The 27,998-nt window shown below is 42.8% G+C and overlaps 1 long non-coding RNA gene across 1 annotated transcript; it reads right to left on the bottom strand.

The window, feature by feature from the left end:
• LOC309664728 lies at positions 1-27,998 on the bottom strand. The gene is made up of 2 exons (XR_014266007.1): positions 27,863-27,998; positions 1-6,917 (listed from the first exon to the last, which is right to left on the bottom strand). It is a non-coding gene; the product is annotated as an uncharacterized lncRNA (long non-coding RNA).

The following is a 27,998-nucleotide window of genomic DNA, read 5'->3' as shown; positions in this document are numbered from 1 at the left end:
TTCTTAATCACCATACTGTATTGCCTCCTCTCTGGCATTTTGTTTACTTTTGCCCCTTCCCTAAACTTCCTTCCAGTAAGGTGAGAGAAACAGTCTCGGCAGCCTTGATGAGTATCCCTAGAAGGTGGTGGCAGGATGGACTGAAAGATACAAGAGTTTAACGTTGGTCCCTGACTGCGCTCCTCTGGCTACCTACCTCCATGCAGCCCCTTTAAAAATCAACTCCTGTCCCAGCAAGTATGTCTAGGGACCCGTAAAAGGAAGAGCCCTGCATACGCCCAGTGTTGGCTCAGCCAGTACTCGTCATCCCCAAGCTACCTGCACTCACTTTGTATCTCACTTTTTCTGCTAATGTCCTTATGCCCCCTCCCTTCCAGGGTCCTGGCCTCTCCAGTTTACTCACCACACCTTATAGTAAGCACCCACACTATATACATTTGTCTCGTTATCTTGAGATGATTTTTGCCTTGTATATTTTCAAGCATTTCAAGCCTTTTCCTGAGGCCTGCCAGTTAATTCTCAAAAACTCAGTAGAAAATTTATTGTCTTTGCAGTTTAGGTGCCGAAGAAATGTAACTTAAGTACTATTAATTATCTCATGATTCCCCTTTACCTCTGGGACTTAGGGGCAAGTGACAGGGGCGCTTTGAAAAGCAACTCATCCCTGTTGACTGTGCTGGGAGAGCCTTGGGCCTGAACATGCAGGACTCCTGGGGAGAAAAGCCTGGCTTTCTTCAACAATTTAAAGCAGGAGTCTGAGCTGGGAAACCCTACAGCTTTCTGGCTATAGTGTAATCATTCATCTGTTCGTGGTTCTGGGACTTTTTGCTTACAAAGTACTGGTCTCATGACCTGCCCCGTTTGAGGACATCACCAAAGGTCTGCAAGACAGGATCAAATGAGTTTTTAAAAATACCCCAGGATCCCTCTCCACTGCACCGCCTACCCAGTATAACGGAATTAGACTCAAAGCAGCATTTGCTGAAGATCGCACTGTTTGCATAAATTTTCCATTAATACATCTGGTTTTCCTTTTGAAAAGGGCCTTCAAACCTCATAAAGCCAAAGTCTTTTGAATCAAACCACAAATTCCTTATAGCTAACCTCAGCGAAACTCCCTCCCTGCTCTGTATACTTAGTCCTTCTAACCCCCATTTCTCTTCTCTCTTCTGTCTTCATTAACTTAGCCCGAGCCAAGTTCACAAGGATAAATCATGTTTTTTTTTTTAAATTCACTTCATATTAATAAAAATTACAGGTCGTTTTTTCTGTCTGAGACCTTTGATTTAGAATAAACACCATTTATTGAGCTCTAACAACGTGCCAAGTGCTTTACTTAGGATCCCATTTAATCCTACAATAGTCTTGCAAGGTAGGTGGTATTTTTCCAGTCTTTCTGATGAGGAAAAAGAAACAAAGAGAAGTCAAATAACATGTCTTGCTCCTGCTAAGTGGTGGATTCAGTAACTCAAATCCAGTTGGTCAATTCCAATACCCTCACTTCTCATGTTTGTCTCTCTACATAATATATTCCTAAGACTTAATTTTCAAGTGTGATTTGATATTTAAAATAACTCCTCTTTTGCCTCAGGCAATCATTATCCTGCTCATTGACTTCATGGTGATGGTGATTCTCGCTATCACTAAAAATATCGGCTACTAGTCTCTGAGTGTATTGCTAATCACATACCATACCTTGAATTCTTACAATAATCTTTTGAGGCAAATGTTGTTATCTCTATTTGTAAACTGAGATGCAAAAAAAGTTTGTTAACCTGCCCAAGGTCACACAGCAATCAATTAATTGGAACTGCAGATATTTTTTAAATTAATTTTTATTGCAGTACAGTTGATTTACAGTGTTGTGTTAGTTTCTGCGGTACAGCAAAGTGAATCAGTTATACATATACATATATCCACTCTTTTTTAGATTCTTTTCCCATATAGGTCATTACAGAGTATTGAGTAGAGTTCCCTGTGCTATACAGCAGGTTCTTATTAGTTATCTGTTTTATGTATAAATAGTAGTGTGTATATGTCAATCTCAGAAATCAAACGTTTGTGTATGCCAACACCCAGTTAACTCATTCGAGTCCCACGACAACCTTGTAAAGTAAGTTGCATTATCATCTGCATTGCACAAGTGAGGAAACTGAGGCAAAGAGAAATGAACTCACTTCTCAAAGCCGCACAGTCAGTGGTGCATGGGGGCTTGACTGTGAATCAGTTAGTTCAGCTCTGCTTCCTGACTCAGAGCTTGGAACCAACCCCCTGCTGCCCGATTGTCTGATTTCAGAACCTCTTTGCTCTGGACAGGTGTCTATGTGAATGCATTTAAAACTACATAACTCATCCAGTTCTTTTAGTCTCTGGTGACCTCATTGTGTCGAAAGGACCGGACGTGATGCATGCCACGTCGGTGGCGATCGTAGTCACTGAGATGGGTCTGCACTGATGTCTGGGAGTTTGGACTGAATGTTCGTGACACAAGAAGGTGACCCGCAAGAAGTATATCGCTCTGTCGGAAAGCTGGAGCTAGGCAGGAAAAGTCATCACAGACTGTGGCTGATTCCCCTCCCACCAGGCTCTTTTATGAGCAGTGTTCAGGTAGTCAAAGCTTATCTAAAGGCTGAACAAATCACACTGGAATCTTCTGGAATGTGGGAAAAGGGGGAAAAGTAAGTATTGGGTGTGAGTGGAGAGGTGGGGGGAGGTTCAGCTGGAAGATGGAACATGAACTAGAGCAAAGGGGAAACTTATGTCAGCCAGTTTTCTTTTCAGGAATGAAGGACCGACAATGGAAGAAAAAGCAGAGGGGATTTTTTTCAGTTGCAGGCATGGAAGTAGAGAAATCAATATCTCTAAGAATCCCTAATGGCAAGATGGGCTCTGGGTGGGTATCACCCTACATTTGATTCTTAAACTTTGACCTCCAAAATCTGCTCAACTATAGGGACATGCATATAGTATAGCCTAAAGTGGACTCCTGCCCATTGGAAATTTCTTTGAAGCCACATGTTTTATTAATTAAATACTGGCCAGGTACGAATTCACACGTATGTGTTTTATATGAAATACTTGTTTAAATTGCTGTTCAGTTAAGTTACTTAACTTACTCTAATTTTCCGTGAAAATGATGCCCAATGTTTACTATTGGATTTGAGTATTCCCAGAACGATGTTTCAAGAAGCTTCTTCCTATCCTGGATTTATGGGAAGGTACCCTCCAGCAGTGCAGAGAGGCTCAGGGAAGAAAGGTTTGAAGGGGACTAATATTTATTTGTGACCTATGTTGTGTCTGGCACCATATTAGGTGCTGTGCATATACCATCTCATTTAATGATCCTAATAGACATGCATAGTGGTTATTATTAATCCCCATCTTATAAAGAAACAAACCCGGAAGAGTGAGTTTACCAGGTCACTGGTAAATTATACCAGGTCATGTGACTAGACCATGCAGGAGCCAGAATTTGAAACTCAGTCTGCCTGACTTCAAAGCATGTTCTTTCACCAACTCATCCAACACTGCCTCTCGGGGTAAAACAGAGAATTGGCACTATTAACTTAAATCCATGCAGACAATTAGGTCAGGAGACTCTTGTTCTCCCAAGGGAAAAACCAAACCAAAACAGAAACCATGAACTCCAGTCTTCTAATCTGGAACATCAAACCTTTCGTGTCTCGTGTCCTGGTCTTTGCTGCGTGTGGAATATGGGCTATCTCACGTTTGCGATTGGAGACCTCTGTCTCCTTCTTCTGGGTTAGAAAGTAAACTATTTATGAGGGGGGCATTGGTTTTGGTGAGAAAACAGATCTCATATTATCATTTGATATGCTGTGCCTTTCATTCATGACAAATATTTTGTGGTCGGTTGGAAAAACGGCCCTGATTCTCTGCTCATCCCACATCCGTTGCCATGTGACGTTGCCGCCCCTTCATCAAAGGGTAGTCTATTTCCCCAGGCTTTGAATCTGGCTGCCCTTGTATCTTGATTCACCTAATAGAATGTGACAGAAGTTTTAATGTGCCAGTCTGAGACTAGGCTGTGAGAAGTTCTGTTTCGGCGTGCTTCTGTTTCTCTCACTTGCTCTTGCCATCCCTGTCATGCCGTGGGAACAGAATTGGGCCAGAGTGCAGGAGGGGGAGGGGCACGTGCGCGCAGCCACGATCAGAAACTGAACTGCCTCACTGTACACAGCTAACCTCATTCTCAGGAGGGAGCCGGGGGGCAGAAGAGCCACCAGCTATACCTGCCTAAATTGCTGACCCGCAGAATTGTGAGCTAAAGAAATGGTTTTTGCTTTAAGCCCCACGTTTTGGAGTGGTTTGTTTTGCAGCAGCAGATAACTGACATCCATTTACTAAAACCTGATGGAGTGCCAACCCTGTGGCATGCTACGGGGACATAGACATGACTAAGGCACGGTACCCATTCTCCAGGGTCAGCCAGCATCCCCAACAGAAAGTCAGCCATGTAAACAAATAATCACCACCTGACAAGTTACGTGATGAATCAAAGTGACTTGTGAAATCATTTTAGTGGGAATAGTTCTGCTTCCTCTGTAAAGAAGCCATCATTCTAAGCGTCACAATACTAGTTGCTTCCAGTACTTCCTGTGACAGTGTCATCCAAGCCTCAAACTGCATCAGTGGTCACTCGGCGAGGAGCCTTGAGGATTACCCAGTGCTATTTTTGTTTATTATGGGAGCCCCACTGAATATCCTCAAATGGGAGCCAGGAGCTGGGGGCCAGAACTTTTTGGAATGCTTATTTTAAAGGGATAGTATCCTCTGTTTAAAGATGGAACTGCTAGATATTTGGGTGTACCAGGCAAAAATTTCAGTCTCTTGGACTTTTTAATGATCAACAATTTTAATAGAGCTGTAGACACCAGAAATCATGGACTTTCTGACTCTCTCTGACTTTTCAGAGAGAAAACGAAGGCCTTAGCAGGTAGATTAGTAGAGAGAAGCTAAACCTGGGTTTGAATCTCAACTGAGGCATTCACCAGCTATTTGATCTTTAGCTCTTTCTGGAATCTTCATGAACTTCACATTGTCGTTATACAGGAATAAAGATACCTACCTTATATGGTTATGATGAGTACTAAGTGTGCCTGGTACATAATCAATGTTAATTCATTTCCCCATTTCCTTCATTCTTAACTCTCCTTTGCTTTCTGTTACCATTTCTTCCTTTTTTTTTAAAAAATAGACCCAATCAGAGCCTCCACACACTAAACTTCTTGAAACTGGGTCCTCATTATTAGCAAAATGGATGAGTTTGAAGGCTTCCCCAGTGTTTATCTGTAAAAGAACCTTTTGAAAGTGGTTTCAGTGACAGTTTGAGTAATAATATCTGTTCATGATTGTGAAGGGCTAAGGCAAAAGGTTGACACAAGTTGGTCTGGAGCAACTCTTTGCACTGAATGCGAGTGCCCATAGCAACAGCGAGCCTGTCCGTTCGGTCCACGGAAAGAATGGTGGTTTTCTGTTATCCTGGGCGCCAGGGTGGAATGGAATGGAATGGAATAACTGTCAACTCGCTGGTGCATTACACGTGACCAAAGACGTAGCTAGATAGACTGTCTAGAACTTTTTCTTCAAAAGTAGCAAGACCTTCAACATTCGTATGCAAACCAGAGAGGAAGTGGGAGAATTCTTTCCTCTTGCTTTTCTTTGCTATTAATCTCAATCACAAAACTCTTACTTTAATTTTCCTTCTATAGAAAGAACGTCTAACAGAAAGCACATGTGAGAATTAAATAAAAGCAGAACTGAGTGAGGGCTGAATCTGCGATATATAAGATATATATATATATAGACTTGTTTACAGAGAAGGTGTATGACACCATCTTGGATATACAGTTTTATCACCTGTATGACTGTATGATGATGGGACGAATCTCTCCTGGGGTTAGCATGGGGCTATGGGATTATAGAGATGCTCCAAGATAATGGATGTGAGAAACAGTAGCCTCTCTAACTAAAACACTCTGTAGTCTCAGAACCTTTGCCCTTGCTGTTCTCTCTGCTTGGAGATCTCTTGCTTTCCTCCAGAGACGTTTGTCGGTACATGCTTCAATTCATTCTGGCCTCTGCACAAACGTCACCTTGTTAGAGGGACTTACCTTGATTATCTTATCCAAAATAGCCATCCTATACGCTCTACTTTCTCATCCTGCTTCATTTTTACTTCGGAGCGCTTCTCTGACCATGTATTATATAGTCAGATGTTGATTTGTTAGTTGGCCATCTCTTGCAGTAAAATGCCTGCCACATGAAGGCAGGGATTTTTGTGTGTTTTGTTCACCTCTCTATCCCCAGCACCTATAATAGTACCTGTCACGTAGTAAACACTCAAAATAAACGTTTATTAAGTAAATGAATAAGTTAATGAATGTGCGAGATTATCTTTGTGTTGAAAATCTCAGGCACATGGTGGGCATTCTGTAACTGTTGGCAGAGTTAACAGCGGGACTGCGTGCTCCTGTGTGAGCAGAGCTGGGGAATCACGACACAGCAAGCAGCATCTCCTTGGCTTCACACCCCTGCAGATTGCGTAAGGAATATCCAGACGCTTTCTCTTTCCAGCATGATGTAATGTGGAATGAGAAGACCTAAGACAGACCAGACAGATGATCTCATCCCCTTCCTGGGCATTCCCAGGCTTTTCTGTTCAAAAAGGAATAAACAAAACCTGCAAAGTTCAGATCACAGGTGGTTGTTTCAGCCGCAGTCCTTTGTTGGCAAAATCCTGGAGCTCATCTCACAGCTCTCTGGCGGCCAGGGGGAGGGAAGTCATGTGGGATCTTGCCTGGCCTCTTCCTTCAGCCAAATGGAATGGATTTAGCCTGAGAAACTGGGACATACAGGGGGCGAAATACATTTCAGCATCAGCCACAGGGGACAAGCTGTGAGTAACTAACTGGGGGTGATGGGAGAGTTTAAAACACAGAGTAAGCACAGTGTTTCATTGACTCCAGAAGCCTGAGATTGTTCTTGGTATTGTTTCAAAGGTTTAGGGCCTGAAGAAAAAATGTACCCAATTTTTCTTACACGGCTCAGTTTCATATAAAAAGTCCTTTGGTTTTGATGTCTGTGTATATATTAAAATGATCATAATTCTGATTTATAGATATTTATTGTTCTACAGTTTGCAATACCTTTTTTTAGTCAAAAACATTTTAATATAGTTCATTGTAGATATAACCTAAGTCAAACAAATTTTTGTTACCATGAGTTTTTTTTTTTTTTAATTGGGGTAACATTGCTTTATAACATTATGTAAGTTTCATGTGTACAACATTACTATTTTAACTTCTGTATACACTGCAGGTTGCTCACCACCCAAAATTTAGTTTCCATCCATCACCATACAGTTGATCCCCTTTACTCATTTCGCCCTCCCCCTGCCCCTTCCCCTCTGGTAACCACTACTCTGTTTTCTGTAACTGCATGTTTGTTTCTGTTTGGTTTGGTTTGTTCATTTCATTTGTTGTTTGGTTTTTATATTCCACATCTGTGTGAAATCGTACTGTATGCAATACCTTTTAACATGCAGATCTTCAAAAAAGCTCTGAAATTGAGGGATGTAGAATTATCCCCATTTATAGTTGAGGAAGCTAAGGTTCAGAGAGGGATGGTGAATTGACCAAGATCACACAGCCAGAGTGTAACAGAGCTGGTAATAGAACCCAGATCTGGTTATCTGGTTATCGTAAGTGCAAATTTCTCCAGTGAAAATTTCAAGACTTAAAAGGTGATCTCTATTTGTCAATCACAGTGTCTGTATTCCCTAAATTTTTCTACATTTTTTCTTCCCGGGTCAGCTACTAGGTACCATATCTTAGACCCAGGTCTGGGGCAGGTATGGGCAGACAATCTGTGCACAAACCAAACTGAAGTCCACCTAAATGTCCCACGAACAATGAACATATCCAAATGGAACTGTCGACTCTGCCCTCCAGACTTGCCCCTCCTCTCTTTGCTGTTCTCCTCCCACCAGTGTCTCTTTATCCAGACACTGGTGTCACCAATTGCTCTAGTCCTAAGTAAAGAAGTCATCCTTGCTTTCTCCCTTTCCATACCACTTTCTCCATCCAATCCATGATCAAATCTTCGAATTTTCATTTCCAAAGTATATCCTGGCTCTGTCCACTCTTCTCCATCTTCATTGCCAGCATCTTAGTCCGAACCACAGCATCTTAGTTCGTGGTCCATAAAATCTCCTGAGATATTTCCTCATAGCTGCTGACCCTGTCCCACGCTCTGCCTCTCCCATTCATTTTCTCCAGTGGAAACAAAAGTGACTGTCTTAGTGTATATCTATTTCTCATGTTTAAATCCCCCAAGGCTTTCTGATGCATTTATAAAGACACAGACCTACTAAAGAATGGACTTGAGGATATGGGGAGGGGGAGGGGTGAGATGTGACAGGGTGAGAGAGTGTCATGGACATATATACACTACCAAATGTAAAATAGATAGCTAGTGGGAAGCAGCCACATAGCACAGGGAGATCAGCTCGGTGCTTTGTGACCACCTAGAGGGGTGATATAGGGAGGGTGGGAGGGAGGGAGATGCAAGAGGGAAGAGATATGGGAACATATGTATATGTATAACTGATTCACTTTGTTATAAAGCAGAAACTAACACACCATTGTAAAGCAATTATACTTCAATAAAGATGTTAAAAAAAAACAAAACAAAAACCCCAGAGTCCTTAACATGACCACTACGCTCTGCTTGATCTAGCCCTTGGCTTTATCTCCAAACTTATCTGTGCCCTTTTCACACTTGCTTATTCTATTCTAGGAGCTGCTGTGTGGAGGGAAATGTTTCTTGAGAATAAAGTCCGTATAGAAAAGAAAGAAAGAAAGTAGAGCTTGAATACCAGGGGAGGTAGAATTCTGGGGATATCACTTGAGCTGCAGAGTCCAGCTGTGCCCTAAGTACTACGCTGTTACTGAGCCAATACGTTCCCTCTCCTATTTTGAAAAAAGTAAGGTCACGTTGATTCGTGTTTACTATCGTTTGCAACAAGGTATTCCTGGATTTTTAGAAACTCATAGTCAGGTGGGGAAAAGTTGACATGGGAATAGGCAAACACTCTACAAAGTGGTTGGTATGATGCAGGTAAATACCAGAGACTTTTGATCAGCCTGGGAGAGGAAAAAGCGTCAGGGAAGGCTTCCCTGCAGGAAACCTGGTCTGAATCTTGAAACATGCCTAGAAGTTGACAGGATGCCTCTGCCGACCAGAGGGTCGGGCTGAGGCATTCCAGGGATCAGGAAAAGCAAGAGTCAAGGTATGGTGTGAAACCGTACCATAGGTCAAGGAAGTACAAGTAGTTCAGCATAACTTTAGTGCATCACAGGGGATAGAGTTAAGGAAAGAGAAGCTGGAGAGGGAGGCAGAGGCCAGACCAGGAAGTGGCTAATACGTAGGTCATCCTAACAAGATGAACATTATCCTGGAAGTTTTGAGGGGACATTGAAAAACTGATATCACCACTTTTAAAATGGGAATTCTAATCCCTGCCTAGCTTAGGCAAAAATATTAGGGTGAAAGTCTCTCAATAAAATGGCTGTGAAAGTACTTTGAACCAGATATGAATAAGCGATTTATGCAAAGGAAAAAGTAAACTGGAATCTATTGGGCATCTCCCGTTTGCCAGGCTCTGGACCAGGAGAGAGACTCAGGCCAGGTAGGAGGAGCTGAGGAGCTGTGTAGGTGGGCTTGGTGAATCCCCTGAGCTTTTTGTTCCCGACAGCAAAGACAGTGGTGGAGCATCTTTAGGAGCTGAGCGTTATCCTTGAAGGGAGAGCAGAAAATACTGCTTATGAGCCTAGCCTATTTCACAAGTGCCCCGAGCTGGATTTTCTCCCTGTCCCTCTGTGCCTCATTCTGGCATCCCAGCAACATGATCCCAGAATGGCTTGACAGCCCTTGTCAAGGCAGAATCCTATGGGAAATCATACATCTACGTATTGGCTTTATTATGAATTTCCCCTCATTTTATTCCCAGCTAATTGAGTTGGAAAGCCTCATTAAGAAAATACCCCTCCAGAATTTAACAATACCCTCTTCCCTAAGACTCTAAATGGGAAAAGCAAAGATTTTTTCCTTTCTCTTCTCTGTTATATAAATTTAAGATTTGTAAGACATCTCAGGAGAAAGGAAATGGTTGTTGACTTTCTGATAATGTTACCCCTGTTTGTCCTTATCCGGATGGGCCAGAGCAGTGAAAGCTGGGTGAGGAGCATAGTGATATTTAAAGGAGGGGATGTGGGAAACCATTACAGCTTTGAAGACGTAAAGTTTTTACAAACTCACTTTTCTCTGAATCCAGTTGATCTGACACATTAGCTGTCCCCGTGGGATGGATCATTCCACGTGGTCCATAAAATCTCCCGAGATATTTCCTGTTAAATGGCCTCTGCCACTTCTATATTTATTTATTTTACCCTAGGAGCCTAGAAATATAGTTCAGCTATATAGGTGGGCTCTGGCTAGCTATTAAAGTCTTCATGTAACTTGATTGGACGCATCTGTAGAAAAGAGGGGTGGGGCATATTTTTATTTACTCTAATTAATGTGAACTCTTCAGAATAGAACTTTGGGCATTCAGGATTTACATATGACCCATAGCTGCTGCTGCATTGTGTGGAAAGAAAATCATGTTTAATAGCTTTGTTAAAAGTTTTTGCTTGTTCCGACCTCATTGCTGTAGGGTCTAACTCTATCTGTGTGTGTTTAAGAAAGAAGGGGAAACAGGCTGGGGGCAAAACTGTGCTCTGGTCTCTACTCAAAACATCCTTTCTTTGCAAACTCTGAAAGCCTTTTAAAAACTGCTTTGATTAGCTTCCTCACCACTCCCCCAGCACAGAGTGAGATGCTAGTTTGTGGCCCCGGATGAGAGAAAGGAGGGAACCACAACTCTCACGGGACTGCTGGGCCACTCAAGTCTTCCAAACCCAAGAGACTTTACATAAATCGGAGATTCCCTGGAAGGGGACCAGCAGCCTTTTGAGCTCTTTACCCATCACTAATTCTGGCTCCAGCTGGACTCCGGCTCTGGTGATGAAAGGGGCTGAATGCAGCGGCTTCAGCAAGCATTTTGGATGGGATCTATTCAGTCTGCATTTACTCACCCTGCATTATGGGGTTTCCATGGCAACAGGTGCATGTTTCGGTGTGTTGCATGTGGAGGGGCTGTACCTTATAGTCTCCCCTTGTCGGGGAAGTCTGATCACGTGTCCCTTCCTTCCTACTTGTCTGAATGGGCTCCACCAGGAGCCAGTCTCTCTTTCCATGTGATATGCAGAGACAAATGCCTGAGGCCAATGTCCAAGATCCTAAAACATGGATCCCACTGGAGACATAGGAGAATGGAGTCGGCTCCAAAGACACTTGGCAAGGTTGTGGCAGATCAGAAATTGAGGCCCAGGCCCCTTTCCTGCTCTCACTTGGCTCCCAGCCTTGGCTGGGTTTTGAGGGCCACGAGATGAAAAGATCATCTGATAATCAGTAGGAGGTAGCCAAATTTGCCCCTCTAGCTGGGGCTGTTCTTTCTGGTTTTCCAGCTCCCTCCATGCCCACTCACACATTCACAGTATCTAACACCCCAGTGGATGTTTGAGTGTGTGACCCCTGCTAACATGAGGTGTGTGCCTCATTCTCTGTAGGGGTCACATGATACAGTTCGTGTGACGTGTGACCTGTCCTTTTGTGTGTTTCGATGGGGTGTGTAGGAAGCCAGAATGTCCCTCATGACTGGCTGGGTTAGGGCTTTACAGAGCCAGCCTCCCCATGTCAGGGTGCTGAGATCTAATGATAATCCCAGATGTCTAGGTGCTGCAGAGATGTCAGAGAAGAGGAGGCGAGCAGCTTCACCTGGGAAGAGCAGAGAACATAGTACTTGAGCTGGGTTCTGGAGAACGACTAGGATGTCACTAGGCAAAGGAGGAGGAGAGCGGCTTTCTGAGCTGAAGGATCATCATGTGGGGGAAAAAAAGGCAATTACGACGCACATGAAACTTTAAAAGACTATAAACATTTTGGCATGCCAAAAATGTCAGATGCATGAGAGGGAGCTGGGAGAGAGAGGCAGGGATCAGGTAACAAAGGGTCCTCCATTGTCAATGGAAATCTACTGAAAGTTAATTTTCAATTAATTTATAATTACATAAGCAATGTACAATTACATTTTATTCGAAAGGTCTAAACATTAAAGATAAACTTCTTTGACATCTGTGTAATCCTTAGGCCCTCTTTGTTTATCTAGGGCTTCTCAACCTTGTTACTACTGACATTTTGAGCTGGATAATTTCCTTGCTGGGGGTGACTGTCCTGTGCACCCTGGACTCCATCCACTACATGCCAGTAGCACCCATCCCTCCTCCCAACTGTTCTGATCACCACCAGTGTTCTTGAGACATTGCCAAATGTGCCCTGGGGGCAAAAAAGTTGCCCCCAGTTGAGAACCAATGACCTAGCAGTAACCAGCATGCTCCGTTTGCTGTATTTCTATACAAAGCTTATTTCTATACATTTACCTATACATATATTTACCATGTTCTGTTCATTTTCTGGTTCTGTTGTGTTTTTCTTTTTCACGTATGTAGTATTTTGTTAGTACGTGTTCTGTTTTTCTTTTTCACAAATGCTATTATGTGATATGCATCAATTTTTAACTTGCTTATTTCATACATCTTTGTGTTTTTTGATACCTAGGTATATGCTGGTACATAGCAAGCTATCAGGTTTTTTTTTTTTTTTTTAAATTAATTTATTAATTTATTTATTTTTGGCTGCGTTGGGTCTTTGTTACTGTGTGCGGGCTTTCTCTAGTTGCGGCGAGCGGAGGCTACTCTTCGTTGCAGTGCGTGGGCTTCTCATTGCCATGGCTTCTCTTGTTGCAGAGCACGAGCTCTAGGCACGTGGGCTTCAGTAGTTGCAGCACGTGGGCTCAGTAGTTGTGGCTCACGGGCTCTAGAGCGCAGGCTCAGTAGTTGTGGCGCACGGGCTTAGTTGCTCCGTGGCATGTGGGATCTTCCCGGACCAGGGCTCAAACCCGTGTCCCCTGCATTGGGAGGCGGATTCTTAACCACTGCGCCACCAGGGAAGTCCCAGGTTTTTTTTTTATAGCATAATATTCTGTAGTAAGGTTATAGCACAGTTTATTTATCTGTATCTATGTTATTGGATCTTTAGTTTGTTATTCTTTCTTTCTTTTTTCTTTTTTGTATTTCAAACAATTTGGCAATGAATGTCCTAATATATTACCTCATGTACACAGAAGTCTGTACCAGGAAGACAAGGCAGCCTTGCTGTTATTCATCTCCAAAATGACTAAACAATTAACTAGAGTCTCTGTGCTTCTTAGGGAAATGATTCTTTTCTATTGGAAACAGCGCTAAAGGGAAAAGAAAAAGGGGGGCAAAGAAGAGAAGGGTGGAGGAGAGAGTAAGGGCGAAGAAAACAAAGAAGGGTTTCCTGGCTACTCCAGTGATTAGAACTGAGCATTAGTTCAGAAAAAAAGTTTTTTTTGGTGAGAAGATGAATAGCACGACAGGGTATTTCAAATGTCAAAGGAGACATCCTGGTGCAGCAGGAGGGAGGAAGAAAGATGATGCTTCCAGATTTTTCCCAAAGCTTCACAAGACTTTGCCTCTCAGCCTCTGATTTGACCCACAGCCAAAACCAACAGGCCTCTCATATTCCTTATCCCAAAGAAATGTGTCCCTTTAATTCCTGCTTAAGCCAATTATCTGAGATATGTTTTATATTCTGAAAAAATATCATGTGCTTTTAATAGACCCCTTTCTTCGGGGGCTGATAGGCTGGCACTGGGCTGGACTCCTCCAAGGGGGGTTAGTTCATAGCCTTGCCCTTGTTCACCTCACCGCATGAGTGGGTTTTCAGTATCTGATAGCCTTCCCTGTAATTTCTCCAAAGGGTAGAGGGCCAGAGCCTTTGGGATTAATCAGCTCTGTCTTGGGAGAAGCTGAAGCTGAAGATTCCCATTCTGCATGTGCCCTCGACATGCCTGGTCAGTGATCTCCCTCCCATCCTTCAAGACCTGGCTTCCCCTGGGAAATAGTTTAACCCCCTTGCCCTCCTGACTCACTTCCTTGATACCTCCCAAACCCTAGCACCTCCTACCCTCTCCCCTCTATAATAAGTCTCCCTGTGTACCTTAGAACCTCTACTGCTTCCTCTGCTATGTTCTGGACCATCCCTTGGGTCAAGACTCCAATACCTTGATGGCAAGACTGGATCTAAGGCAGCCGCATGTTCTCATCTCTGCGTACTGTGCTGCATTCCACTGATCAGTGAGTCACGGAGCCTGCCCAAACTCAAGAGCTGGAGAAAAGGACACTGCCTTACAAGGGGAGGAGCCACAGATTTCATGTTGCAAAGGAGCCTGGATACAGGGAGGGAATTTTTGCCGCTATTTTTATAAGCAATCTATTGGAGGCAGTTTTATTAAAATTAAAAATGCATATACTCTGGGAGCCAACAATTCCACGTTTGTCTACAATTGAGAGATTGAGAGACAATTTACACACGTGCATAAGGAAATATATGTCAGGACATTTATTGCAAATTTGTTTGAAATACAAAACAAGTTCAAGGTTAGCTAACATAGATACAGATATACTGTGATATATATATATATATATATATATATATATATATATATATATATATATACATACACTACAGAATACTATGTCATATTAAAAAAAAAAAACCTGGCAGTTTCCTATGTACCAGCATAGTTAGCTTATCCCAAATACTAAGGCATGTGAAATAAGCAAGTTAAAAGTCGATGCATATAACATAAAAGAATGTATGTGAAAAAGATAAAAAGAACATGTACTATTGGTAAATACAGGTACAGGTCAGTCTATGGAAATAGGTCCAGGAACTTCTACAGCAAATAGATAACACTGGTTCCTGCTAGGTCCATGGTTCTCACCTGGGAGTGGTCTTACCCTCAGGGGACATGTGGCTATGTCTGGTGACAGTTTTGTGTGTTCTGATTTAGGAGATAAGTGAAGGTACTAGCACGTAGCAGGCGGAGGTCAGGATGCTGCTAAACATCACCCAGTGCCCAGGACAGGTGCCTCTAGCAAAGCACTGCCCAGCCCCAAATGTCAATAGTACCAAGGCTGACAAGCCCTGCTGCTCTAGGGAGACAAAGAAGAGATGTTTTAGACCATTTCAAAGAAAATATAATTGTGAATTGCAGATGTAATTACAAATTGACTCAAAAGTAACCTTCAGTAGATTTCCATTGAACACAGAGGACTATTTGTAACCTGGTCTCTGCCTTGTCTCTCCCTGGTTCCTATAATACACCTTATATTTTTTTTTTTAACATCTTTATTGGAGTATAATTGCTTTACAATGGTGTGTTAGTTTCTGCTTTATAACAAAGTGAATCAGTTATACATATACATATGTTCCCATATCTCTTCCCTCTTGCGTCTCCCTCCCTTCCACCCTCCCTATCCCACCCCTCTAGGTGGTCACAGAGCACCGAGCTGATCTCCCTGTGCTATGTGGCTGCTTCCCACTAGCTATCTATTTTACATTTGGTAGTGTATATATGTCCATGACACTCTCTCACCCTGTCACATCTTACCCCTCTCCCTCCCCATATCCTCAAGTCCATTCTCTAGTAGGTCTGTGTCTTTATTCCCGTCTTGCCACTAGGTTCTTCCTAACTTTTTTTTTTTTTTTTTCCTTAGATTCCATATATCACCTTACATTTTTGGCATACCAAAATATTTATAATCCTTCAAAGTTGCATGTGTTTCATGATGATGTTCTTTAATTCACACGACACTCTGAGCTGCATAGACCTGGAGTGTCTATTCTACGTTTCTTCTTGGATGTCTAATAAGTAGGCCATAATTAACCTGCACGGAACAGATCTCTTGATTCCTACCAGCCCCAAACTTGCTCTTCTCCCAAGCTTTCCTTTATCAGGACTTGGCATCTCTTTCTGCCTGGTTGCTCACTTTCCTCACCCACATCCACTCCATCAACAGGCCCTGGCCGCTGTACCAGCAAACTATATCCTGCACTGACCATTTCTCACAACCTCCTGTCACTTTCCTGTCTCCCTAAGTATGCCATCTTTATATCTTTCCTAAGCCACAGAAAAGGGCTAGGGAGGATGACAGGGGCTGGTACCACATGGCCAGGAAAGCAGATTGTGGGAAGTGAGAACAGAGCTGAGGGAAGCATATTCTCTAAGAGAATTTCAATGAGAACCAGAATATGGAAATATGCCCTCTGCCTTTTTTTTTTGGTAATAGAAAAAAATGTTAAATTAGAAGGCTAAAAAGAAGACCGCCAGCTGCGTTTTGAGGGAGGTTTTCCAAGCTGGGTTTGCATGTGGTAATCAGACCTTGTGTGCAGGATTTAGTCAGAGGGCACAGCAGCCCTTTGTTAGTGGGGCCTCATGGGGTTTGCCATGGCAACAGAGGGGGACTGCCCAATGTTCTTGAGGAGGAAGAGAGCAGGAATAGATCCTCTCAGTGGGTAGACTGGGGAGCCAGTCCAGGTTGGAGCTTGGGTTGCAGTCTCATCTATTAATGGGATTGAAGTGGAAGGTGGCTTAAGTTTGATGAGCCCTGGAGTTTGAGACAGAGACTAGTGTAAATTCTAGTCTCAACCTACATTAAATGTTTGAGCTTACTAAACATCTGAACGTCTCATTTTCTTTACCTATAAAAATAGATTTAATAATTTCTGGCTAGCTTCTATTCACCATTGGACTGAAAGAGCAATTAGAAAATAAAAGAGATAAAAGGCATCCAAACTGGAAAGGAAGAAGTAAAAGTGTCCCTGTTTGGAGATGACATAATTATTTATGTAGAAAACCCTAAACATTCAACAAAAAACTGTTGGAACTAATAAACACATTCAGTAAAGATGCAGGATACAAAATCAACATACAAAAATCAGTGGTAACTCTGTACACAAACAATGGATGCTCTGAAAAGGAAATGATGAAAACATTCCCAATTACAATAGCAATAACAAGAATAAAATGTTTAGGAACAAACTTAACCAAAGAGGTGAGAGATTTGTACACTGAAAACTCTAATACATTAATGAAAGAAACAAAAGAAGATACAGATAAATTAAAAGCCATCCCACATTCATGCATTGGAAGAATTATGGACAAGTATGGACATTGTTAACAAGTATGGACATTGTTAAAATGTCCATACTTCAGATTTAATAAAATCTCTATCAAAATCTCAGTGATGATCTTTACAGAAATAGAAAAAGCTGTCCTAAAATTCGTATGGAACTACAAAAGACCCAGAATAGTAAAAACAATCTTGGGCAAGAAGAGCAAAGCCAGAGGCATCACACTGCCTAATTTCAAAATACGCTACAAAGCTATAGTCGTCAAAACAGTATGATACTGGAATAACAATAGACATATTAACCAATGGAACAGCATAGAGAGCCCAGAAAAAAATCCATACGTCTATGGTCAACTGATCTTTGACAAGGATGCCAAGAGCACACAATGAGGAAAGGATAATCTCTTCAATAAATGGTATTGGGAAAACTAGGTACCCATATTGCTGAAGAGTGAAATTGAATCCTTATCTCACACCATATACAAAAATCAACTGACAATGGATTAAAACCTTAAATGTAAGACCTAAAGCTATAAGACTACTAGAAGAAAACAGGGAAAAACCTTCTTGACGTTGGTCTGGGCAATGAAATTTTTGGTTATGACCCCAAAAGCACATTGTCAACAAAAGCAAAAATAGACAAGTAAGATTGAATCAAACTAAAACCCTTCTGCTCAGTAAAGAAAACAATCAACAGAGTGAAGAGACAACCTGTGAAATGAGAGAAAATATTTACAAACCATGTCTTTGATACAAGCGCTTAGTATCCAAAACATGTAAAGAGCTCAACTCAATAGCACACTTATTTTGTAAAGTGTATTTACATGTTTCATTGAGATACAAGTAACATACCATAAAATTCTTCCTTTTTAAGTGCACAATTCAGTGGTTTTTAATATATTCACAAGGTTGTGAAACCATTATTACTATCCAGTTCTAGAACATTTACATTAGCACAAAAGGAATTCTGTACCCACTAGTGGTCACTCCCGTTAGTCGTCTTCTAGCCCTTGACAATCCAGTAATCTGTTTTCTATCTCTATAGATTTTGCCTATTGTGGATGTTTTAAACAAATGGAACCATATGATATATGCCCTTTTGTGTCTGGCTTCTTTAGCTTACCATGACATTTTCAAGGTTTTTCCATGTTGTAGAATGTATCAGTACTTCAGTACTTTTTCATAGCTCAGTGACCTTCCACTGTATGAAAACAAGTCCACGCAAAAACCTGTGTGCAAATGTTCATAGCACAGCATTACTCATAATAACCAAAAGGTGAAACAACCCAGTGTTGTGCAATTAATGAATGGATTTTTAAATTTATGGAGCTGGGAGTTCCCTGATGGCAGGAACTGTGTCTTATTCGATGTTTTATACATAACGGGTATTAGGTGAATGTTTGGTCAATTAGTAAATGAATGACTACTACTTCCATACTATAATATAGTATAGTACTACTATACTATAATAATATGCAATAATTGACTATTACATTAATTATGATGGAGATGACAGTATTGAGGATGATGGAAATTACTGCTTAATTGAGCTTGGTTAGGTTTCTGACTCTCTCTGGATTTCAGTTCCTTTGTTAATAAAACAGGGCTAATAGTGATGGTTAAAATGAAATCAGGGATGTGATCATTATTCCTATATGTAAACTTAATTCCCCATTGCAACCTTCCTTTGCCAGGCCTGCCGTACATATTGCAACAATAGACAATCACTGGGCATTTAATAAATGTAGCAGTAACCAAGAGTAAAGGACTCACTGCTCAAGAATTTCTTTGTATCAAGTAAAATTTCATTTCTTTTGAAATTAAAAGAAACTACACTTGTTCTCCTGGATATACAATTAGTTATAAAAAGTTTATGGATATCTGAGGAAAGATTGAGGTTGAGGCTCATGTATTTTAGGATTTTAGTGTTTGTTTCATGTTTTCTCAGTTTCAATAAAAATCGCTGAATCTCAGGTTTCCTAAGGCAGGGCTGTATCTTTATCATCGTGTCTTCAGTGACAAGCAGAGGGGTTGGCACTTAGAATGTGCTTCACTATTGTTTTGCAGATGACTACATAGACAGTATTTGATATAAAAAGGTGTCAAACTGATCTCTAGGCTCTGTGTCAACATGCGAACTCAATGCTCCATAAATTTCACCCCAAAAAATATGAGCAACAGTGAATTGGAGTAGATCCATCCAAGGAAACTGTGCCTTGCAGACCTGTTTCCCAGCCTAACTTCTTGGAAAAACGTATGACCTCGTGCAGGCAGACTGCCTCCGCCTGCCCCCCACTGCACAAGGGTAAGGCCTTTCAGAGACTCAGCCTTCCAGGATCTGGGTTTGCTGCCGGGGAAAGTCATGTCATGGGAAATCAAATATAGAGCCTGTAGCCTTTCACAGACGGAGGGACAAAAGCAGATTATTCGTGGTGGGAATAGAGACAGTCATTTTAGCCAGTATCTCCAGACTTAAAAAAAAAATGTCTAGCCAGTCTTTGTGGCTGAGCCCTGGAGAAAATAACCTCAGAGCCATATGGCTGATGGGAATGTGGAGGCTAATTTCATCTGTAAAATGATAGGCCTGGATGAGATAATAATCACTCTTCTCCTTCCCAGCTCTGCCCGGTGGTTTCTCTGAGAAACCCTACAGAGGGGGGTGTGGGATCCCAGGGCCCCCAGGGCCTAGGGGAGCCTGGAGAGGGCCACAGGGCTGCCATGGGGTTCCTGCTGGGGGGTCTCTGACTTTTTTCCTGCTGCTGTGTGCACTCAGCTTCCCCCTCTTTCTACATGCTGAGCTTCTCCTCTGCTCCCTCATGCTCTCCTACAGTACACATGTTACCTACACAACCAAGATGCTGAGCCTGAGGGAGGAGGGCTTTTAGCCATACTCCGGTGTCTGGAGCCACTACTGTCACTGATGTGTTTCTGAAACAGAAATCTGACGTCCCTCTGTGAATCCTTCCATAGCATCCATTGCACTGGGTTAAAATCCGAATCTTTGTCGCAGCCCCCAAGACCCCGGAGCGTGGGTCCCAGACAACCTCTCCAGGATCATCCCTGGCTACTCCCTCCCTCAGCTGGACTAGGTGATTTTCGTTCCCTTTTTTCTTTTTTTCTTCTATAGACCATGTCCTCTCTCATCTGGAACTTGTGCGTATACAGTTGACCCTTGAACAGCATGGGGTTGAACTGTGCGGGTCCACTTACACACAGATTTTTTTCCATGATACAGTAGCTGAATTTTCATTTTACAGATCTTTGAATTAAGTAAGTGTGGATTGGTTAGATCACAATATTTGAATTGAAAGAACTTAGGGTTTTAGTCCGGATTCTATCCAAACTGTTTTAGCTTTCTGCCCTTGGGTGAGTCTTTTATCACTTCCTTTGTTTTTGAGGCAGACAGAGCAGTAAGTGCATGTCTGACTGCGTGTAGGGCTGGAGCCCCAAACCCCACATTGTTCAAGGGTCAACTGTATTGCTTTTACAAGAACTAGAGTGATCTTTACATATGTAAATCTGATCACAACCCTCCCCTCTTAAAACCTCCAATGGCTTCCCATCACACTTAGAATGTAATTCAAACAGCTTACCGTTCCCTACATGGTTCTACAAGATCTGGTCCTGTCCTCTTTCTTATGTTTCCTGTCTTCTTTTTACTCCCTAAGGCAGCCCTGATCACCTTCTTTATGTGCCCAGAACATGCCAGGCTTGCTCTGAATTTAAGACCTTGGTGCTAGTGCTTCTCTCTGTTTATACTTTAGTTGTCCGCATGGTCACAAGGCTGGACTCTTCTCCTCTCTCAGGTTTCAATTGAAATGGAACTTCCTTGGAGTGGTCTTCTATGTCGATCAAGTCTGAAATAGCTCCTTTCCATTGCAGTCTTCATGTCATGGATCACTTCCTGATGTTTTGTTAATTATTTATTGTTGATCGACCAGCTGAAAGCTTGACTCTATAAGATCAAAGACCTTGTCTGTCATGTTCAGTACTGTACCCTTAATTTTTTGAATAGTTCCCAGAATATATTAGACACTCAGGACTTGTTTGTTGAATGAATGAATGAATGAATGAATGCCTGAACATCTCTCATCATCCTTTCCCTTCTTTCATGTGTCTAACTTCACTTAGACATCATTTCCTCCAGGAAGAGTTCTGTGACCCTGGAAGATGAGCTAGGTGGCCCTCATCTGTGTTCCCTTAGCAGTTGCTACTTTGAGAAACAGAGGATGTATGATGCTGAAGTCTCATTGCCTCTTAACTTGTCATTCTTCCCTTGACTATGTTCTTATGGGCAAAACCTCTAACCTGTACATTGCCACGTGCCATACCTAGTTTACTTGTGAACAGTTCAGTGGCTTTAAAAACACAGAATAAACTGTGTATTCTTTTGCTAAAACAGTGTGGTGCTTCCTAGGTAGTCGCCCTGCTGTCCTCTGGGTTAATTCACTCAAGGACGAGAATGAGGAAATATTTGGGGTTGCTGGACCCAATTCCAACGTGTATGTGTTGGGGGCTTCCAACAGAATAGCAAGCAATTTTTGGACCCTGCTGGTGTCCAAGAATTCAACTCCATTCTGATACTATCTACCCAGAGATAGCATCAGATTCCACAGGCTAAGAGTTCAGTTCTGTAAGACGGCTCCCCGCCCCATTTCAGAAACCAGTCACAAGTCCAGGTTGTTACCTGTTCTTCTGACTAACTGGCTATAAATCAGAGGTTCCCACAACCTCCTCCTCAGGTCTGATTAATTTGCTAGAGCAGATCTCAGAACTCAGAGAAACATTTTACTTACTAGATTATCAGTTTGTTATAAAAAGATATAACTCAGGACCAGCCAGACGGAAGAGATGTATCAGGCAAAGCATGGGGAAGGGGCACAGAGCTTCTATGCCTTCTCTAAGCATGCCACTCTCCCCAAATCTCCACCAACCTGGAAGCTTACTGGATGCCACCCTTTTCAGGTTTTTTATGGAGGCTTCACTATGTAGGCATGATTGAGTGAGTCATTGGCCATTGGCGATTGAGATCAATCTCCAGCTCCTCTCCCTTCCCTGGAGGTCAGGGAGGTGAAACTGCCTTCTAAAACTCTAATCCCATGGTTGGTCCTCCTGGCAACCATCCTCCAACCTTAGATGCTTTCCAATAATTACCTCAGTCACGCAACAAAAGACACCTTTATGCTCTCATCACTTAGGAAATTCCAAAGGCTTTAGAAGCTCTGTGCCAGAAGTGAAGATGGAGACCAAATATAAATTTCATCTTATAAATTACATCACAGGGAAGCACTCACTGAGTGCCTGCTAAGGGCTGATATTTTGCTTACATTTTCTCCTCTTATTCTCAGAAAGCCCTCAATAGGAGTCCATGCTGACTCCACTCTCTGGGTGTGGGAATTGAGGCTCAGAGAGAGCAGTGACTTGGTCAAGTTGAGAAGACAGAAGCGGTGTTCTGTCCTCACTCTACACTTTCTCCTCTTTTCAACACCTGTCCACAGCAACGGTGCAGGACACGCAGCTGGCATCCCCTGAGAATTTTATTGGCCATCTTCAAATTAACAGCTTCCCTTCTGACCTCCCAGAAAGGAGGCCACAATCAGAAGTCAAGCCGCAGAAGAGGAAGAGACCCTGAGGCTCTGGTTCCAGGTATCGTCTGGGGAAGCGGCTGACGGAAGCCAGTGTTATTACCTGGCTAAGCCTCAATGTTGATCTGCTCCCTTTCCTGAGATCACCCACGTCTGATCTGAGCAGTGTTTCCTGGCAACACGATTCGATGCTACCGATAGTTAGATAAGAAAGGAAATGGAGGGACATTCATGACTGGCTGGTGATGATTTGTTTTGGGGGAAAAATAAAAAGGTATTGGATTAAATCCTGGGTGCACTGGTGCCAGGTTCTTTCCACCCTGGCACTTAGGCAGCTGGTGGGGCTGCTGACTGATCTCCATATGCCGTCACCTCCCGTCTCAGCAGCTACGGTTTTGCAGAGTCACTTACTACCCTGTCTTAGCATCCTCAGAGCTCACTGCAGTGGATTTAGGGGAAAACCACAGCCAAAACTATTTGGGCAACTGTAAGCTCCACAAGCTGGACTTCTGTGCATGAGAGAGCTGCTCTGTCTCCCCTCAGTCTCCTCTGGAAAGCTCAGAGTAGATACCTCTGCCTTAGTGAGCCCTCTTCCACACACCATTTAGAAGGGCCTTCCTAATCTTCCACAGAGTTGACCTTTGGATGGTCACAAGCAGTTGCCCTTCCTTTCCCAGCCTTGATGGGACATATATCAGAGGCCCTCAGTGGAAGTCGGACACCCAGCTGGAGGACCCGGTCTTGCTATAAACTTGCTGCATGACCTTGGGAAAGTCATTCCACCTCCTTGAGCAACAGCTTACCGAGCCATTAACTGAATGGCTCAGCTACGTAGTGCTATGCGGTGTAATCTTATCTCAAGAGCCCCCTCTGGCTTTTTAATTGTGTGATTTTAAAGCCACTCTGAACTGACAGAGGATGGTGCCCAACAGATATTAAGTAGAAGAAGACTGTTTTGATGGAAAACTGTCATCAAAGTACCCCACATTTGTTTAAATACATATGTCCGCATTGCATGTGTTGTTTTGGTAAGTTAAAATAACAACTTATTATAAGTAATCTTTTGTAAGTTGATCGTTCCACTAAATAATCGATTCATTCCAAAGGCTGCACGGGCCTACTTGGTATCAGACATTTGGGATACAGAAATAAAGAAAACGGGGTCATTGTCCTGCAGGGTCTGAAGTCTAGGGAGTTTATGAGGACTTATGATTTATTTTTAAAAGCTTTTCACAAAGTAATTACTCTGCATTGAGGCTGGCTTGCCTCCGTATCTGATACATGGAAAAGGCACTGGAGCTCCTTTTCTCATGACAAAGTGTGTATTGTTCACGTTCTCTTCAGTGAGACATCCTCTCCTTAGTGCTCGCACTGGACTCACCCTTCCTGAACTCCTACCCAGCCCCGCGTTTGTGCGAATAATTTAGTACTAAACCAAACAGCATCTTCTTCCTCCATTTCCACCTCCTTACCACCCATTCTCTCCTTAGCTCACTCCAACCAGGCTCTGTCCCCTCCGTTCCACTGAAAATTCTCTGGTCAAGGTTACAATGCTGTAGGTCTTTCGTTCCACAAGAGAAGGGCAAAAATGCACATTTTCAACAGCATCAAGTGGTAGAATGGGCTGCTGATGTCCATCTGATGTTGCCTCCTGGATCCTGCAGACTGTAAGGTGGCTCTTGAGTGCCATGCACCTGACCTTTCATTCGCTGGTGTCTGTTTATGCTGTCAGTCTTACCCCCACTTTGCTGTCTCAGGATTCTCTCTTCCCTTAGTGTGTCTTTCTCACCATCAGACCTTAATTCATGCTGCTCTTCCTGCCTGGGTGACCATCTTTGTCTTGTCCAAGTAGAAAATTCCTACTCTTCTTTGTAATGGACCTCTTTCTGTCTTTTTCCCCCCACCCTTTTTTTGTTTAGTTTTCCTCTATTTCCTCTTCCCAGAGCACCTTGATTTCCCTTTGGGGAAGTATATCTCCCCTATTGCAGGCAGGAATGCCCTGCTGGGTCCTTCATCTCACCTACTTGGTACAGTCATGGAATGGGCATTGACTTACGCTAGGCCAACTGGACTCTCTCTCCAGGAGAATGCATGAAATGTGTGGATTCTCTCATTCCAGCAGCTGTTCCAGGTCCCGATTTCAGTCTCCATCTATTCCAGTCTCTTTCTTTAGCCTTCTCCCCTGACCTCAGAGTCTACTCTTACACTCCTGACATATGCTTTTTGAGACTCTCATCCATAATGGGTTTCTGCTTCTCGCAATGGAAAAGCAACAGCAATAACAAGGTTGATACACCTTTGGAGACTCAGATAAGCAGTGAACTTCCCTGCAAAGTTCACAGGCTTCCTCCTTTGTCCTTCCTTGGCCTCTGGTTGCTCTAGCGGATTCCTCTTCTATGGCACTGTAACTGACCTCTCCTCCCCTGAGGGGGTTCCAGGGGGTAGAGATCAGAGCTCATTCAAAGGTGGGTCCCTAGAGCCTAGGATACTTTATCTGGTTTACTGCTGGGATGCAGATCAAGTTTGTTCAAGGGTGAATGAAGAATCAGAACCCTTGTACCTACAGGGCTAGTACATTCTTCTTATTGACAGAGATGATCACTTGACAGAGTAGTTTCCTTTTCAAGCAGTTAACATTTTGTTTTTTATAGAATTGTCCTTGTAAGAGATTTGACAACACTACATTTAAAGCTATGGATGTCCTTTGTATCCATCAGGTTCCAGCCAGGAAAACGGAAAGCGTATCAGGAATTTCAAAGAGAGGGATTTAATATAGGAAATTGACTACACATGTGTTTGAAAACCAAACTAGCAAACAGAGGACATGAGATAATCCAGACATTTGTAACTGCAGGAAGTAACTACTACCCCTCAGGCAGGGAGAACAAAAATGGAAAGATAGTATTAGAAGAACTTAGGAAGGAGGAGATGGAAACCTGCATGGCTGATTCTCATACTTCTGGGGGGGGTGGGGGGGTGGGGGGAGTGTCTTAAAACTGTGCTTCAACCTCTGGGGAGGGGGCACCCTGCAGTCAATGCTTAGACATCTGGGGAGGTGCCCCACGGGCTAGTACTCAGATTTCAGTGGGGGGTACACTGTGGCCAGTGCCAGGACTCTGGGGGTGTGAACTCAGCGCTTGAGCTCAGACCTGATGGGCCATTCAGCGCTGGTACCTCTAATGAGGCATCTCATGGTGGGTACCGGGAGTGCTGGAGTAGGCTGAGGCTGGAACCTCAGCTGTCTTGCTTCTGGAAGGTGTCTGGCTGGATCTGGAAACAGGAAGAGTCTTCTTTCGTCCTGCCACCTTGTAGTCTCCTGTCAAGTCCTCCTGCTGAGGAACCCTCATGGGAAGTGAGCCATCAAGGAGTCTGGGAAATGTAGTTTGCAGGAGCAGTTCCCAGCTCCAGCAACACAGAGTGTAGAGGAGGGTGGGGAGCCTTGAGGCTGAGAGACACTGGGTAAATAACTGACATAGACTCTTCCAGTAAGGAGAGACTAAGCAGAGTTGGCCTCCAAGGTAATGTGGCAAAACACAGTCTTCCTATTTTGTAACCCGTTTCCAGCCTGATTCCCAATAACTCTTGAGTAAGAAATTGCAGCTTGGGATAGGACTTTGGTGGAAAATTCTGATGCCAATGTGAAAAGTGGCTCCAAAGTCAAAGCATTCCTGCAAGCCGGTACACACGGAGCCCATGATTTATTCTAGCTTTTCCTTATTTTGCCTCTTTCTGCAGTCCCTGCTTCCAAGAACATCTTCTGGGACAGATGATCCCATGGCTCAGATACTTGGAAACATAGCCATTTACTACAAAGCCTGCTGCTCCTCAGACCACCCTGCCAAACCCCTTGCTGTGCAGCCGCACCCTGTTCCTGCAGGCTTGCCTCTCTCCATGTGTCACTGCCCACGTGTCATCACCCCCTTCCTTGGGAAGAGAACGCCATGACTCGACATGTCCCATCTCCGGACTCAGTTTCTTCCTTCTTCATTTTCCATTGCTTTTGCTCATCCCTTCATTCTGATGCAGGATGGAGGTCCCTGAATCTCTTTCTAACTTTTATGCTCTTCTCCTAGGATCCTACTGTGTAAAGAACACCCTGTTATAATAGTGACAGTGAAATTTCATACAGCCACAATTATTTTTCATCTACAACCTCTTTGACACACTGTTAGAAGGAGAACAGGTTTTTGGATTCAAGTAATCATATCTAAATCCTAACTGTAATTTAACTTGAAAAAATTTAGCTACTTAATTCTCCTGAGCCTGACTTTCCTCTATTTTAAGAGGACTAATAACTACTTCCAAAGATTGCTAGGAATATTAAATGACACAAGGTACTTGCTGCATCCACACATAGTAGGACAGGGTAAATCTCGGTTCTCCTTCCCTGTGTAAGAGTGGTGTTTTTCTTATACATTTATGGGGAAAGGAGGACAGAGCATTATATAAGCCTAGCCTGAGCCATATAATAGATATTATAATAAGAAAGGACTTAAGGTTTAAAATCTGGTCAATGCTATGTGGAAGAGAATTATTTATCTATTCCTACAGGAAGACGAGAGTGATACTATCATCAGATGAGTTCTGACTGTGGACTGACTTCCCTCCCCCGAGTTTACCTGGCTTCTGGAAGGTGTCTTGTTATTTGTACAACTCTGTTATTTGTATATGCATAAGAGCAGGGAATAAGGAGGCTGGAAGCAAAAGCACAGGGCTGGGACAATATGAGGTATTCCTAGGGAAAGAATGGCAGATTATAGGACTAGAAAGGAAGCTTTTGAGTCACACTCTGCCAATCCCTGAATGACCTGCTAAGGAGTTTTGCATTTTATTTCTTAGGCAATAGAAAGTTAAAACCAGAGAGAATAAAAAACAGAGAACCTTATAAAATGGATTTGACATTTTATTTACAAAAGCTCTTACTTAAGGAATGACAGGCAAAGAGATTCAGAAAAATGCAAAATCCAGAAAGATCTCTCTTGGCAATTCTTTTTTTTTTTTTTTTCCCTTAAATGACTTTAGGAAAGATATACTTAAAGTAAGTGCTAGAGGCTGAGGTGTCCTTGTCACTTTATCTTTTTTTTTCCCATTCACATAGAACATGACTTGCCACTGCTTCAAACACAGGAAAGATTTCAGCAGTGGACAAACTGCAATTCTCAGTATCTCATGATGGGTTTATTCTGTTAGAAGCGTTTGGATCATTGCTGCCTCTAAGGAGTTAACATTC

The sequence above is a fragment of the Balaenoptera physalus genome (genome assembly GCF_965194825.1).
Source record: "Balaenoptera physalus genome assembly, chromosome: 7".
In the NCBI taxonomy this organism is placed as follows: domain Eukaryota; kingdom Metazoa; phylum Chordata; class Mammalia; order Artiodactyla; family Balaenopteridae; genus Balaenoptera; species Balaenoptera physalus.
Note: the sequence above shows the minus strand (reverse complement) of the source record. Positions and strands in the feature narration are given on the sequence as shown.